Raw genomic sequence first — 15,612 nt, forward strand, 5'->3', positions numbered from 1 at the left:
ACGTGGTTATGTCTGAGATCTATTTATGATAACGTGGTTATTTGTGAGACATATATTCTAATAAGATTCTGGTGTTTTATAGAACATAAATTAAATACAAAGTTTGTCAACATGTAATTAAGGATAACCGTTAAATATTTATATCAAAATCCTGCGCGAGAAAATTTAATGATTCTCTAAGCGAGTTCCTTAGAAACCGGTAAAGCTATGGAAATCATGGAATTTGCTGACCCTTTTATTACACACAATCAGTTTGTGCTCGGTAGATCTCTACATGACCATTAAGTGCTAAACTTGAACGTTTCAGACTTGTGATTCAGATACATCCCCTCCCCCAATAAACCATGGAGCTGATCAAAATTCCACCGCATCTTGAGTTTGCGAATGGAAATAATTTCTTAACAATTAACTCTAATGCGTTGATGGTTTTGTTTGCGTCGTTATTACATTATTACATTCTAAAACATCCTCACATTCGGAATAAAACACGAATACCCACTAGCAGTATATCTGCCAATGAGTTAGATCTGAAAGATATATATCGTCTTTAAATTAGCGTACACCGTGCTTTAAAAGCATGCAGACATAAAGCGACAAAACAATCGCGTAAATTATTTGTGACTTTCGATACCTTCGTTCAGTATAACATATTTTATGCTATCTGTAACGGTATATTTAGCCAACTCTCAATTACTGATGTAGCCAAGACTTTGATGAAACTCCCATTGGGCAGGTTACACATCCATTTTTGGCCCTTTTGGAGCAATGTGACAAAAAGCCTCAGTCAATCAATAACTACTGACGCACATTACCCAGTACGAAACGATTCCCTAATCAGCCTAACATGCAAGGTAATTTTTCCGTTAAACTGTTTTTAAAAACATTAAATCAAATAGCTAAGATCTTTTTTTTAAATACAGTTAAACACCAGTAAAAATTGTTAATTAAAATGCTAACTTTATGAAGCTTTTGTTCTTGGCTTGGTCTTAAATAAGAAGGAAATAAACTTTGCTTTATATACAAACAGATTCACTGAAAATGACGTCCTTTCTTAGAAATTTGTGCAAGAAAAGCTCAAACATGTGTTCTACGTTAATCAGTGACGACTTAAGCGCTCGAAGCCTATTTGAAACAACAGTTGCAGGTAAATATACATTTAATATTTTATGAAAACACTCTCTGCTACTCTGATATTACGACAAACATGCATATATTACAATATTTTCTCGTGAAATTCAACGTTTGTATTTTCTGTTAGAGATTACATAACGTCCTTCATTTACAATATTATTCCCGAAATAAGACCAGAGAACCAGTCCATTAAATTTGTCAAAAATTAGGAACTGGGCCTATTATCAAACAGCCATCGTAAATATTTTTCATCATTTTGAAAAACGGAGCTGGTTTATTATTAAGCAGGTAATGATTTCTTTGGATAAATACAGGTACATTAAAATCATCAAATACACAGAATTGGACTAATTATTTTATCGAATAAATAAGAGGTACATTAAAATCGTTATTTACACAAAATTACTCTACTTGTTGAAGCACGGGTTAACTTCTTTTGAACCATGTTAAGAAATGTTCGCGACAGATTTATCATGCTAAAACGCACATTATCTATGTAAATTTGATAAAATGGCAGTAACTAGAGCGTAGGGGGAATTAAATCTCATCAAAGGAACGTTGAAGTAAAAGTAATTTTCTATCGCGAAAAGGCAAATGAACCTGAACTTTATATTGAACTTTGTCGTTGTACGCATACTGAATATAAGAACGAACATCTATTTTGGAAATTAGAAGTCGTTTAAGACACGTTTTGCAGTGCGATGAGTTGCTCGCTACAGGTTTCTTTGTTGTCTTTGTTAACTGTCGTCATCGTCGTTATTTTTTAAACGCTTTCTATTCAACACGCCTGAAGATTATTTAAGCGTTTTCATACCAAACTCATATGTAACAGAACTGTATGTATATTATTATGATTGGTCGTCGTGACGAATAGGCTTAAGGTTGTCAAAATGAGTCTGAATAAAATCTGCGATTTAAAAAAAAAAATTCTGTCTGAAATCATCTGAATAGCTTTTATAAAATTCATGTGTCCTTCCTTGTTATCAAAATGTAATCTCTGTGTTTTTTTTGCAAATATCATGTTAAAGCACACCTTTCTTGTTTGAAGGCATTGATGTTCTTCAATAGGAAATGTTTTAATTTCACGTGCATAATACTGTATGTCTGTACATACATACATACATACATACATACATACATACATACATACATACATACATACGTACGTACATACATACATACATACATACATACATACATACACACATACACACGTACGTACGTATATACATACGTATGTACGTACATACATACGTACGTACGTACGTACATACATACATACATACATACATACATACATACATACATACATACATACGTACGTACGTACGTACATACATACATACATATGAGTTAACTTTTGCATCTGTCAATTTAAAGTGGAAAAAAGCTGCTGAGATAAGATCAGAGTGATGCAAGATTTAACAAGAACGCGAATGTCAAGACTGAAATAAGGCCATTACTATGAAGTTTCCTTTATTTTGCGGCAGATTTGATGCAAATAATTAATAATAATAATAATAATAATAATAATGATAATAATAATGACAGTGACTATGATAAGTTTTATCTTTTATTAAAGTGAAAAGTGTAAGCACTAAGTATGCGTAAAGAAACAAAAGCGCTCAGAGACAAAGATGAGTTATCCACGAATGGCAAATTATACTTGACAGCACTAGACCCGCAGAGCTGCGAAGCGCTTGACATTTCGCTTTGACTAAAGTTAAGGTTCGAATTCTTTCTCTGGTTTAGCTAGAAGAAATCTAAAATCTATATTTACAATGTCAGCTGGGTATACTCTTTCAGTTTCTGGGAAAAGAAATTTACCAAATTATTCGTGAAAACTAGAAACCTTGATAACACAAGAGCTAAATGATTATGGGCAGGGGAATGAATTTCAACTTCGTTTATAAGGCTGATTTGTAACAGACAACAGCAGACGAATGAATTCCAGTACGGCCATTTTTGCAATTCATACTGAGTAATTGTCCATGAGGCATTGTGGGCAAAAATGGTATAATATTATGTTTTAACTAGTTCACTCTTTCATCAATTAAAATTTCTGAAAATGATACCGGCCATATCCATAATATATTAAAGAAAATTACTCTCATGATCTGTAAAGATGGCGGCAATTTGACCTGGACTTTCTGGGATGGCCGTCGTTTGTTAAATGTCGCACTTTTGACTTAAAATTGAATTCCTTTACTCAAAATAAACTGAACCTTCTTGTTATCAAAGTTTCAGTTATTAAACTTGTTGAAGCAATTTCTAATAAAACTAGAAGGATGTACATGCTTGACCATTTTGAACTACTTTAGGACCTTCCGATTATATGCAATGATATTGATATTTCTAACGTCTGGTTGGTCTCTTACACAATATTCTATGAGGTACCTCAGTAGACCAGACGTTTACCAACTGGTAGTAATAAAATTACTCATGCCTTACATTTTGACTCTTTAGATGTATCAAATTATGGGATAGTCAAATAATAAAAATACTGATGCACATATTACATGTGCACATCTATTGCATCGAGTTTCTTTTTGCATCATAAGTCGGCCGTATAGGTATCCCCGTATTGAGAATGGGATGGTCTAGTTAGGAATAGACTTGTCGGGTAACGTGATCGGTTACGTGGTAACAGTGTATATAAAGACCGGCAGTGACCTGAATTATGGATTCTTACGTGTATCGTATTCAGTGAAAGAAGAATGGGGAGGAAGTAGTTAAGGAAGATAAGCGTGAGGTAATTATTGCTATAAATAGGCTATAGGGGAAGTGCAGTATTAAATAAGAATAGCCCCAGGGCTCGAGAAGATTTTTCAGGCGCCGATACCAATCTGTTAGTCAAAACAGAGCACAAACAGCAAGGGGGAAGATTCGCTTCCAAGGTTATAAATATTTATTTACGCACACCCTCTAACATGTCACAGTATATTTTGCTGAAGGTGTTAGTACTTTGCATAAATATCTCCAATTTGCGTCTCATTATGAATTTCACTTTGAGCGAAAACAAAATGTATTCTGTTAAATTTTCTGGTACGAATTTACTTTTTACGTTGGTTATTACATTTCTTGCAGCTGGTTATAAATTTGCGTTAGGTGACATTTTGCGCCTCAACATCCTTTCCCCTAATTTACAACGCCCGCCACCACCCGGAATATAGTAACCGATCCCTTATGAGAAAAGAGCGTCACTAAAATGGTGTGTAAATTACTGGCAGTGCAAATACATGTATATAAACTGGTAAACAATATACTTCAAGTCTGAAGAGTTATTCAGTGACCGTTTAATGTACAAATTGTTTGCGCAGAAGATTCATTTTACAGCACTTGTATATGAAGAGATATCGGAAATAGTTGGGCTTTGGAAAACGTATCACACACACACACACACACACACACACACACACCAGACAAATAAATGGATGGTTAGCAAGAAACCGCTTTGAAATGTTATAGTTCAACCATCAGCAAACTAAAATAAAAAATGAAAAAATGGCCAATTTTGGCGCAGTAATTTTTGCTTGGAAAATATATATTATCACACGATGCCAACCGCAGAATTATGTATATTTAACCCACCACCAACACCATCATCACCGGCAATAATTGTCTAATCCATATGGAGTCATCTGGCGCGTGATGTTTAACAAATGAATACATGGAATTCAGTTTGTCAAGAGGTTTTTAAAGTTTCCGTAATCCATTAGTGTCTTTGCTGCTAGCAGCTTTATTAATTTATTTATATGTTTTAACTGTGAGTTATTGCTGCCGTTCGTGTCAGAATGTATAGGCAACACGGAGTATACAATATTGATAAAGATGGTAGAAAATATTTCCATGCAATCGGAAACAATTGACTGCATGTCAATGTTAACAATAACTTTAAGAATAGCATAATGTATTTTTATATTGCTTCTGTTTTCGGTGAAAGACTGCACGAAAAATGACTCAAACAGTGAAGAGTATTCAATCGCGTACACCGTACTTGTAAAACCTATTAAAGCTGACACTTCTTTATGCGTACATTTTTCAATTTTCACCACTTTCCTCAAAGTCGTGAAAGCACGAATAAAGTGAGAGTTGCTAAATGAATCAATTAATAGCCAAATTGGAGATTTAAAACCAATTACTACCACCCTCCAAAGGTTAATGTTTATTGTTTTCAATGACTGATCTTTTTCACATTTTAAATATATTTACTTAGCTTGATATCATTATATAAGATAATTAATTATACGTGTTCAGTCAAAAGTCAATTAAAAAGGAAAATTGGTATTTATGAGCAAATGTGTGTACTGTGTGCATATTTTACATCTCAGTCAATCGTGCACCGTGATCGTATACCGAAAGCTGTATTTTTAAAAGCTCCATAATCATTCACTAATAGCATGTTGCTACATGATCAAGAAAAAGTTGATGAACCCATTTTCTCTTTATTTCTGTATAAACTCAATGGGGAACTACTTTGTAACTGTAATAGTTTCGGCTATGATCTCTTTGGAATATTCAAAGGTCCTCATAAAAAAGTAGATATATAGTTTTTCTAGTCAGAAATGAATATGTTTCATAGTTTTCAATCTGGGAATTATTTACTAACAATCAAATTGAAAGAATAAAATCCATTTTATCAAAGTTAAGCGTATCTGCTCATGCGCTATAAACATGGAAAATTAAATAGCGTCAGATAACAAGGAATGAGGGGCTCATCTTCAAATATTCCTAGCCACTTATTCACATTTTGTAGGAAAATGAAAATATGTCGAACAAATGTATGTCTTCTGTGTATCAAAATGGTTAGTTTAACAAACCACTTAAAAAGAACCCCCTCAAAACTGAGACAAGTCAACTACCAATCGGCTTCCAGTATGATCTGCATGATGTGACTGATCGTCATTGGTCAGATATATAACTTGCATAAACTTATAAACATAAAGTATCGTCGATACAGAGGCTTGAATGATTATTCCCAATTCTCTTGCAAGATTAAACAATCAATCCGATTAACACAGAATTTAGCTTCTGCTAAATGTTCAATTATTTTGATTTTCTATTACTTTAGTCTGACATAACCTAGACTCACACATATTTCAAGAGTCTCTAATTATTGGCATCACTACATAACAAAAACTTCAAGTAGGCTTAAACTCAGAGTGTGATTTTTTTAAATCTTTGAGGCTGTTTAATTTTGATCCGTAGGCAGTTTAGTGACTCATGGGACTGGCGCTGTATTCTATACAATTTGGTGACTAATGGGGCTTGTACTTTATTTTATATAGTTTGGTGACTAATGGACCTGGTGCTGTATTCTATAGAATTTGTTGACTGATAAGCCCGGTGCTGTATTCGAAACAGTTTGGTGACTAATGGGCCTTGTGCTGTATTCAATATAATTTGGTGACTAATGGACTTGGTGCTGTATTCTATACAATTTGGTGGCTAATGTGATGGGCCTGGTGCTGTATTTTATAGAATTTGGTGACTGATGGGCTTGGTGGTGTATTCTAGAAAGGTTTAGTGACTAATAGGACTTGTGCTTTATTTTATATAGTTTGGTGACTAATGGACCTGGTGCTGTATTCTATATATTTGTTTTACTAATGGGCCTGGTGCTGTATTTTATAGAATTTGGTGACTAATGGGCTTGGTGCTGTATTCTATACAATTTTGGTGACTAATGGGCCCGGTGGTGTATTCTAGACAGTTTTGGTGACTAACGGGACTTGTGCTTTATTTTATATAGTTTGGTGACTAATGGGCCTGGTGCTGTATTCTAGAAGTTTGATGACTAATGGCCTGGTGCTGTATTTTATAGAATTTGGTGAATAATGGGCCTGGTGCTGTATTTTATAGAATTTGGTGACTAATGGGCCTGGTGCTGTATTTGATAGATATTGGTGACTAATGGGCCTAGTGCTGTATTCTAGAAGTTTGATGACCAATGGCCTGGTGCTGTATTCTATAGAATTTGGTGACTAATGGGGCTGGTGCTGTATTCGAAACAGTTTGGTGACTATTGGGCCTGGTGCTGTATTCGAAACAGTTTGGTGATTAATGGGCCTGACGCTGTATTCTATGCAGTTTGGTGACTAAGTGTCCGGTACTATATTTTAGACAGTTTTGTGACTATAAGGCTTGATCGTGACAAAGACATATGGTACTCTATTCTACAGACTTCTCTAGCACATAACTCGTGACTAAGGGCCCTGGTACTGCGTATTTTAAAGGTTTTAGGAACATATAACTAAAACTTTAATATATTTGCAAAGAGCAATAAGATAATGCAACAAACAAAACCACAACAGATAGCACACTTTTCATTGGTACAACAACTGCAAACTGTGAATAGTTCGAGTCTAATACTGCTCTTATTCGGATACTCTTGCTCTGGATCCTATGTCGTAAAATCAATTCAGCTAAAAGCCATGCTAGAGTAACGGTTCTTGTGAGAGGACTAATGTATTGGCATTCAGCCTTGAACTTTGTACAGTGTACAGCTCGAAATATACGAGTAATTACAATATTTTCCTGTATCTATTGCTGTTTGTTTACTAGTCATTCCTTTATAACTTATCAATACATAGCACGGCTCAAAATGGTAATTAACTTTAGGATAAAAAAACACCTTTTGAGTTACAAAAAAAAAACCCATCTTCAAAATATGTCAGTAACAATACATTTCAAAACACTATTCTTGATAAAAATGCCTACGTGGGTCATCATTCGTAATTTTGATGTCAGAAATTTTTTTTTTTGTTGAATAACCAGTGAAAGACACCCTTCCTAAAAATAAGTACTCTCTCTCTCTCTCTCATTTATACATTAACAAATACATAACACAAGGTGAAATCTCATTAATCAAACAGAAGCCCATTATTCCCTTTATCTGAGACAGTAGCAATAATTGCCAGGAAATTAAACTCGAATAGTTGATTCATAGACACTATTGGTGCACCCATGATTCTATTGCCTAAGCGACGTGAGACATTTCTAATCATACCCTTTTCCAAATAACATGAGAAATGCCAGTATACCATATTCTAAGCAACACGAAAAATGTCAATATACCATAGTTTAAGCAACATGAGACTGTCAATATACCATATTCTAAGCAACGCGAGACTTGCTTGCCAATAAACCATATTCTAAGCAAGGAGAAACATATCAATATTAAACAACACGAGACATGCCAATATACCCTAGTTTAAGCAACATAAAATATCAGTATATACCATAGTTTAAGCAGCATGAAACATGCAAATACATCATATTTAAGCAACACGATACATGACAATACACCATAGTTTTGGGCAACATGAGACATAATTATATACCATATTTTAAGCAACACGAGACATGCAAGCACACCATAGAAAATAACTGACAATGTTAATCTATAAATGATCTGATGTGTAAGAAAAGATCTTTTGTTGCCGTGTTAACGCTTTGAAACAAATTCCTATTATCACCAATATGTCATTACCTTTAATCCTAAGCCAGTCTTAACTCAGACTTAAATTTTCAACCTCTCAGATTTTTTTTGTTATGTAAGCTTTAGTTCAGTTCAAATTCTGTTGGTGAAATCCAGGGCCTCGAGAATGAAAATCCTAAATAACTAAACGCCACCGTTATTTAAAAATTCCTTTTGGCAAGAGACATCATCGTAAATACGTAGTTAATCAATGACATTTTCCGAATGACGTTGACGATAAGCTGTCCGGTCCTTCTTTCTCTCGAAATTTTGACTGATATTGTATTTCTTAGCTTCAATGTATACCAACATATATTTTAGAAAAAACGGTTGTCCAAATTTCACCAGCATAAGTCAAAATGTTAACTCTCGCCTTTTAATATTTTCTCGGTCAGTTTTAAGTGAAACTTAAATTTCAGCAAATAGGATCGCTAGATTCTAAACTTAAGCTTAAGTATAAACTTATGTTCGGTATGTGAAAGTCGGGCCGGGTATTAAATTCGGAAAGGAGTGTTAAGCAAAGTCACGTCAAAAAGTCATTGCTACTCGTTGGGAAAAAAAAAACGTTAGAAAACATCGTAAGTTTCATTGAATATGTAGGTCACTTTTACAGATCTTTTATTGAGCGCATATTGAAAGTTGGATCTTTTAATTTTATTGTTGAAAAAAATCGATTTAATTATGGGAAAAAGAGGAAAAACACATTAACACAATTCAATCCCAAAGGGAAGTAACTGATTCTTTCCGTGACCTAAACTGCTTCCCATGATGGCAGCCGAGATACCTTCGATTATTATTTTGCTATGTTTGGCTATATATGATCATTTTAAATATATGCACTGATTCAAAGAATACGAGACAAACTTCTGGTTGTGGACGCATCCATAGCAAACAAAAAGGTAGTTAATAATATACGTTCACTCAGTGATAAGAGTGTAGATCATTTTGAAGTGAAGCACAGTGAAAACTTCATGCTTGGTTCCGGAAGTGCTGGAAAAACTTTGAACCTGACATGTATTCATTCACCAGATCTGACATCAGTCAAGTCTTATATATCATTTTAGTAACATTTATGGATCTATACAAATATGTAGACAAATTTCATCTAAATTGTAAAGGTACATTTTGGAATCATTTCACTACAAATGGGTGCTATATCTTGGCATTCATGTTCAACCCAGAAGAAGTAAAGAGCGATAACTCAGTAGGGTATCAGATTCGTAAACCAATGGTCACTTGTTCGATACCCACCCAGGTCAGCTCAGGTCGGCAGCCTCTGTATGTCCTTGGAGAAGGCGCTTTCTCCCATTTCCTCCATATAATAAAACCAATAATTCCGTTGAAAGTTCCGTTAAAGAAAGAATTAAATGAAATAATACATAGATAAATCGACCCATAGGGAATATATTAAAAGTCGTATGATACCTTCAAAGTTGCAGAAAGTCGCTTCTGTGCAAAGTATTACTAGCGTTAATGATCCCTTTGTTATCCCAAAAAATTAAAGACTAATACATCTTAAGAAATAGAAATTGAAAAAAATATATGGAGAATAAATAGCAGACCAGTAATCACAACAGGAAGATACGGTCAATTGTATTAAAGCAGAGTAAAACAAAACCAAAAACCAAATATAAAGACAAAACTAGAAGATAAAGTGCACCGATTTAGAACGGTGAATGAAATGAATGGTTTAATGGGAATTAAGCTCGTTTTACAAGCCCGATTTCCCATCTATCCTTAACCTGACCAGTTCTTGCAGAGAACGATTCTGATTGTAAGGTAGCACTAACTTCTTGATGTCGTAAAAGTACTGATTTTAGTAAAATTATAATTCAATAATACCTGGATGTAGATGAGGCCAATATTCAACACAATCCAAATGTTGTCAGAAAATAAGCTATCTAATTAATAATTACGTTTTGACCACGAAAATAAACATAACATCGTTCATGCGTATTGTGTATGCATATACGTTTACACGTGGAGATCTTCATCGAAGAAACACAGATATTCTGTATGCAAAAATCTAACTGTAAAACATTGCATCATTGTCGATAGATGTAGCACATTGTTTATTAAACTTGAATTGAAAAGTATGAGTTTAAACAATAATACTATATATATATATATATATATATATATATATATATATATATATATATATATATATATATATATATATATATATATATATATATTCCAATCGTCATCTATCGAAAAAATCCGCAGTTTATTTTCGAGATTTTATAACATGTTCTCGACGGTTTCCTCATTTTGCCTATCTGAAGAAACCAGTGACATCAGATCTAGCGGTCAAACGAATGTCTATTCTTTTCCAAGAATACCAACACGCCCACAGATCCCATCAGACCAATAAACAAGCCCGATAGCGCGTATACGGCCAATAAATTGGTCTTGTGTTGCTTCGCGGTACCATTAGTACATTATGGGATCATTTCACTACAAATGGGTGCTATATCTTGGCATTCATGTTCAACCCAGAAGAAGTAATGAGCGATAACTTAGTAGGGTGTCAGACTCGTAAACCAATGGTTACTTGTTCGATACCCACCCAGGTCAGCTCAGGTCGGCAGCTGCTGTATATCCTTGAAAAAGGCACTTTTCTCCTATTTCCTCCACAGAATGAAACCAATAATTGCGTTGAAAGTTCCGTTAAAGAAAGAATTAAATGAAATAATAAATAGATAAATCGACTCATAGGGAATATATTAAAAGTCGTATGATACTTTAAAAGTTGCAGAAAGTAGCTTCTGTGCAAAGTATTACTAGCGTTAATAATCTCTTTGCTTTCCCAAAAAATTAAAGACTAATACATCTTAAGAACTAGAAATTGAAAAAAATATATGGAGAATAAATAGCAGACCAGTAATCACAACAGGAAGATACGGTAAATTGTATTTTCCAAGAATACCAACACGCCCACAGTTCCCATCAGACCAATATACAAGCCCGATAGCGCTTATATGGCCAATAAATTGGTCTTATATTGCTTCGTGGTACCATTAGTAATTTCAGTGCAGTGTCATAAATAGATGATATATTGTATACGTGAAGTTAGTCTTTGATATAGGCGCCTGGTGTCGTACAGTCAGTAATTGTAGTTGGCACGTATATTCATATTTTGGACAATAATATAGTATTGCAAGCTATGCACCAGACTCCCGTACGTATTGGTCTATTCTCAAGGACGCTACTCGGCAAATGAACAACAAATCAAATACTACGAGACACACATAAACTTGCAATGGTAATTTCTCCCTCTGCAAAACAGAAAATGATCTGCCTACTTAGTTCCATAGCAATTTCTTAAAAACGTGAGTTTTCCATTTTGAAAATGATGGGAGTAATTGATGCCCGACTCTTAATTACCTTCCATAAATTAAATGAAAATTGAATTATGAAGAAGTTATATACAGTTGAATTTGTATATGTTGTTAATACAATATTTCTGTTTGCCGTGCCCGATTGGGTACGTTATTTCCATTTGCCCTATTTGATTGTTTAATTTGTGTTTTTTTCGGGCTACTGACTTCACAGATTCCCGCCTATTGATGATAGATTGGTTAGCGTTTCATTGGAATCCCTATTATTTGATGATAAAATTGGTTAGCGTTCCATTGGAATCCCTGTTATTTGATGATAGATTGGTTAGCGTTCCATTGGAATCCCTGTTATTTGATGATAGATTGGTTAGCGTTCCATTGGAATCCCTATTATTTGATGATAAAATTGGTTAGCGTTTCATTGGAATCCCTGTTATTTGATGATAAAATTGGTTAGCGTTTCATTAGAATCCCTATTATTTGATGATAGATTGGTTAGCGTTTCATTGGAATCCCTATTATTTGATGATAAAATTGGTTAGCGTTTCATTGGAATCCCTATTATTTGATGATAGATTGGTTAGCGTTCCATTGGAATCCCTGTTATTTGATGATAGATTGAGGGGAAAAAATGCCACACAGAGATCACAAGAGTTCAATGGGATCTTTGGTAGTGTTGGGTTTAACGCCATTTTTCAGCACAACGGTAGCATAGTGTATTTGGTGAAGGATGAGTTCGGGAAGTAACACCGACCAACGGGAAGCTATATTCAAGCTTTCTCATTTACCCACGCTGGTCGAACCATGCATGACTCGATCCCACAGGGACAGAGGTGAATTGTAAGTGAGCTGCAAAGGAGAGCGCATCAAACCACTTGGCCGCTCCTTTGCTATGGATATACATACATGTACTGTGCTACATCTATAATATTTCATGCCAAGATACACATACTGTCCTAAGAACTTATGGCATGGATAGGGATGCTATTGGCGATGACACTGCTGAAAGGTCAATGGCCATTTCGCAATGAATGGGTACCACGCGCTAAGCAGTTTGTCCAGCTCGACAACTGTTCAATAATTTCTTGATTCAACGAATTTAAATCACAAAAATGATTAAATTACACAAAAGTATAGCATACGTTGAACGAGTCATCACCATTTGGATACTCCTCTTTTCTTTTATGAATGTTTTAATAACGTCGTGATCTCGCAAGTATGTAATATACTGGTTTATTAATAACGCCGCCATCATTAACTGGGAAAGTGGAGCAGGCATTTAAAATATTTCTCACGTTTCTCGTGAGATTGGAAGCGGTCCATCGACTTTATGTATATCTTGCACAAACATCATATACGAGTTAACACTGCAAAATATTTATCTATCACAGTGTTAGTTGGAAATGCCTGAAGTTGTATATGAAAGAGAGAGAGAGAGAGAGAGAGAGAGAGAGAATCGCTGCGCTGAAAAGTATACAGTATAATAAAGGCAACCAAAACTAAAATCCGTGTCATGCCGCTCTTTTAAAAAAATATTTTTTTATATATTAAACTCGTAGCAATTACCAGTGTAAGTAATATAATTTAGAGAAATTATCGTTTACCTATTTGCGATTTTTTATAATAACTATAAGAAAACATATTGTTTTAATTTGGCATGCAAATTATTTAAATATGCAATTAAAGATTTATTAGTCAAACAAAAATATATGCTTACCTTTAAACGTTGGGCAGGTTTTCCAGAATTTGATATGATAATCCAGAGTAGTCTCCTTGTTTGCATCTGGAGATGGTGTCTTAGTGACTTTCACAAGTTTTATTTGTTTTCATTTTGATTGAAAATAACGGAATTTTCAACGCGTCCTCTTATATGGAAACCCAATGACTAAAATTGAAAAATCTGTTTACAAATGCCTTTCTTGTGGAATAAGTTTTACAAAATAATTATTGCTTCAACCTAAAACTTTAAGATCCCTATACAAATTGATGAACAGAATGCCGTATTAAAGTTTAAAGGCCTTTTATGGTAGTGCAGAACCACGTGTTCGAGATCCATGCGCAGGGCGCCAATATTGGCAAATAGAATTTTGGCGGGGGTGGAATCGGTCAATCAAAAGAAGCTGGCAATTTGTATCAATCCGCCTGACTTGTTTATAAATACTGCTAGATTGTCGATGGATGATTCATCCTTAACTCTTAAACACCGAAGCGTCGGAATCAATACGAGAGAATGATAATTATAGCATAGTTGAGCGCAATTTGTCAATATTAGCACTACAAGTAGTGAGCATCTATGCAACTCAGTTATCATACACTAAATTACCTGGATCGTTTAGGACATACATTACTATAAGCTGGTTGCCAGATTTAGGCTGGATGATAAAACAGGCTCTTCAAATAGACAAGCTATTACAGCTACAAAATGACAAGTGGACTTAGGATGGAACTCATCCATGCGTACAATATTGAAAGAAACATGTTATTTGAGTTAACTCCTGGGTACGTGAAATACCATATTAATATTGATCTGAAATGGTTTCCTGCTAGAATATCAAAACCACAGTTGCATATCACATCAAATAATTAATTCAAAGAAAGAACATACGAGCAATATCTGATAGAGTTGATATTGGATATATATATGGATGGAAGAATTTAAAACATTTATCTGGTACGGAATGAAAATACATTAGTTAAATATGATTTTTGTAAATGTACTTGCAAACGAAGGTACGTTTTATATGTTTACATACATGAAGATATGTATGTTTGGATGCATGGATGGAGGTATCTACGTGAGTATGTATGTATAGATGGATGGATGGATGCGATAATTGGAGTTTGCACATTAAAGAATGACCTCTTTGTACCATGATGGAACACAGCAATGATGTTGCTGTTGCACGTAAATTTCAATATAATAATTTGGAATATTGACCACTACATTGATAAACCTTGCCGTATTGACCACTACATTGATAAACCTTGCCGTATTAACCACTACATTGGCAAACCTTGCCGTATTAACCACTACATTGATAAACCTTGCCGTATTGACCACTACATTGATAAACCTTGCCGTATTGACCACTATATTAATAAACCTGCCGTATTGACCACTACACTGATAAACCTTGCCGTATTGACCACTACATTGATAAACCTTGCCGTATTGACCACTACATTGTTAAACCTTGCCGTATTGACCACTACATTGATAAACCTTGCCGTATTGACCACTAGATTGATAAACCTTGCCGTATTGACCACTATATTAATAAACCTGCCGTATTGACCACTACACTGATAAACCTTGCCGTATTGACCACTATATTAATAAACCATGCCGTATTGACCACTACATTGGTAAACCTTGCCGTATTGACCACTACATTGATAAACCTTGCCGTATTGACCACTACATTGATAAACCTTGCCGTACTAACCACTACATTGATAAACCTTGCCGTATTAACCACTACATTGGTAAACCTTGCCGTATTGACCACTGCATTGATAAACCTTGCCGTATTAACCACTACATTGATAAACCTTGCCTTATTAACCACTACATCGGTAAACCTTGCCGTATTAACCACTACATTGGTAAACCTTGCCGTATTAACCACTACATTGGTAAACCTTGCCGTATTAACC

The 15,612-nt window shown here is 34.7% G+C and overlaps 1 protein-coding gene across 1 annotated transcript in view; it reads right to left on the bottom strand.

Annotated features, from left to right (window-relative positions):
* LOC149784909 (uncharacterized) overlaps window positions 1-14,044 on the bottom strand; it is a 93,721-nt gene extending 79,677 nt beyond the window's left edge. The window contains exon 1 of the mRNA XM_089931157.1: window positions 13,673-14,044. The gene's annotated coding sequence lies outside the window, so the exon portion shown is untranslated. The remainder of the gene's footprint in view (window positions 1-13,672) is intronic.
* Between the last annotated feature and the right edge of the window lie 1,568 nt (window positions 14,045-15,612).

Source organism: Sinohyriopsis cumingii, chromosome 13 (genome assembly GCF_028554795.1).
Source record: "Sinohyriopsis cumingii isolate HCF-2022 chromosome 13, ASM2855479v2, whole genome shotgun sequence".
NCBI lineage: Eukaryota > Metazoa > Mollusca > Bivalvia > Unionida > Unionidae > Sinohyriopsis > Sinohyriopsis cumingii.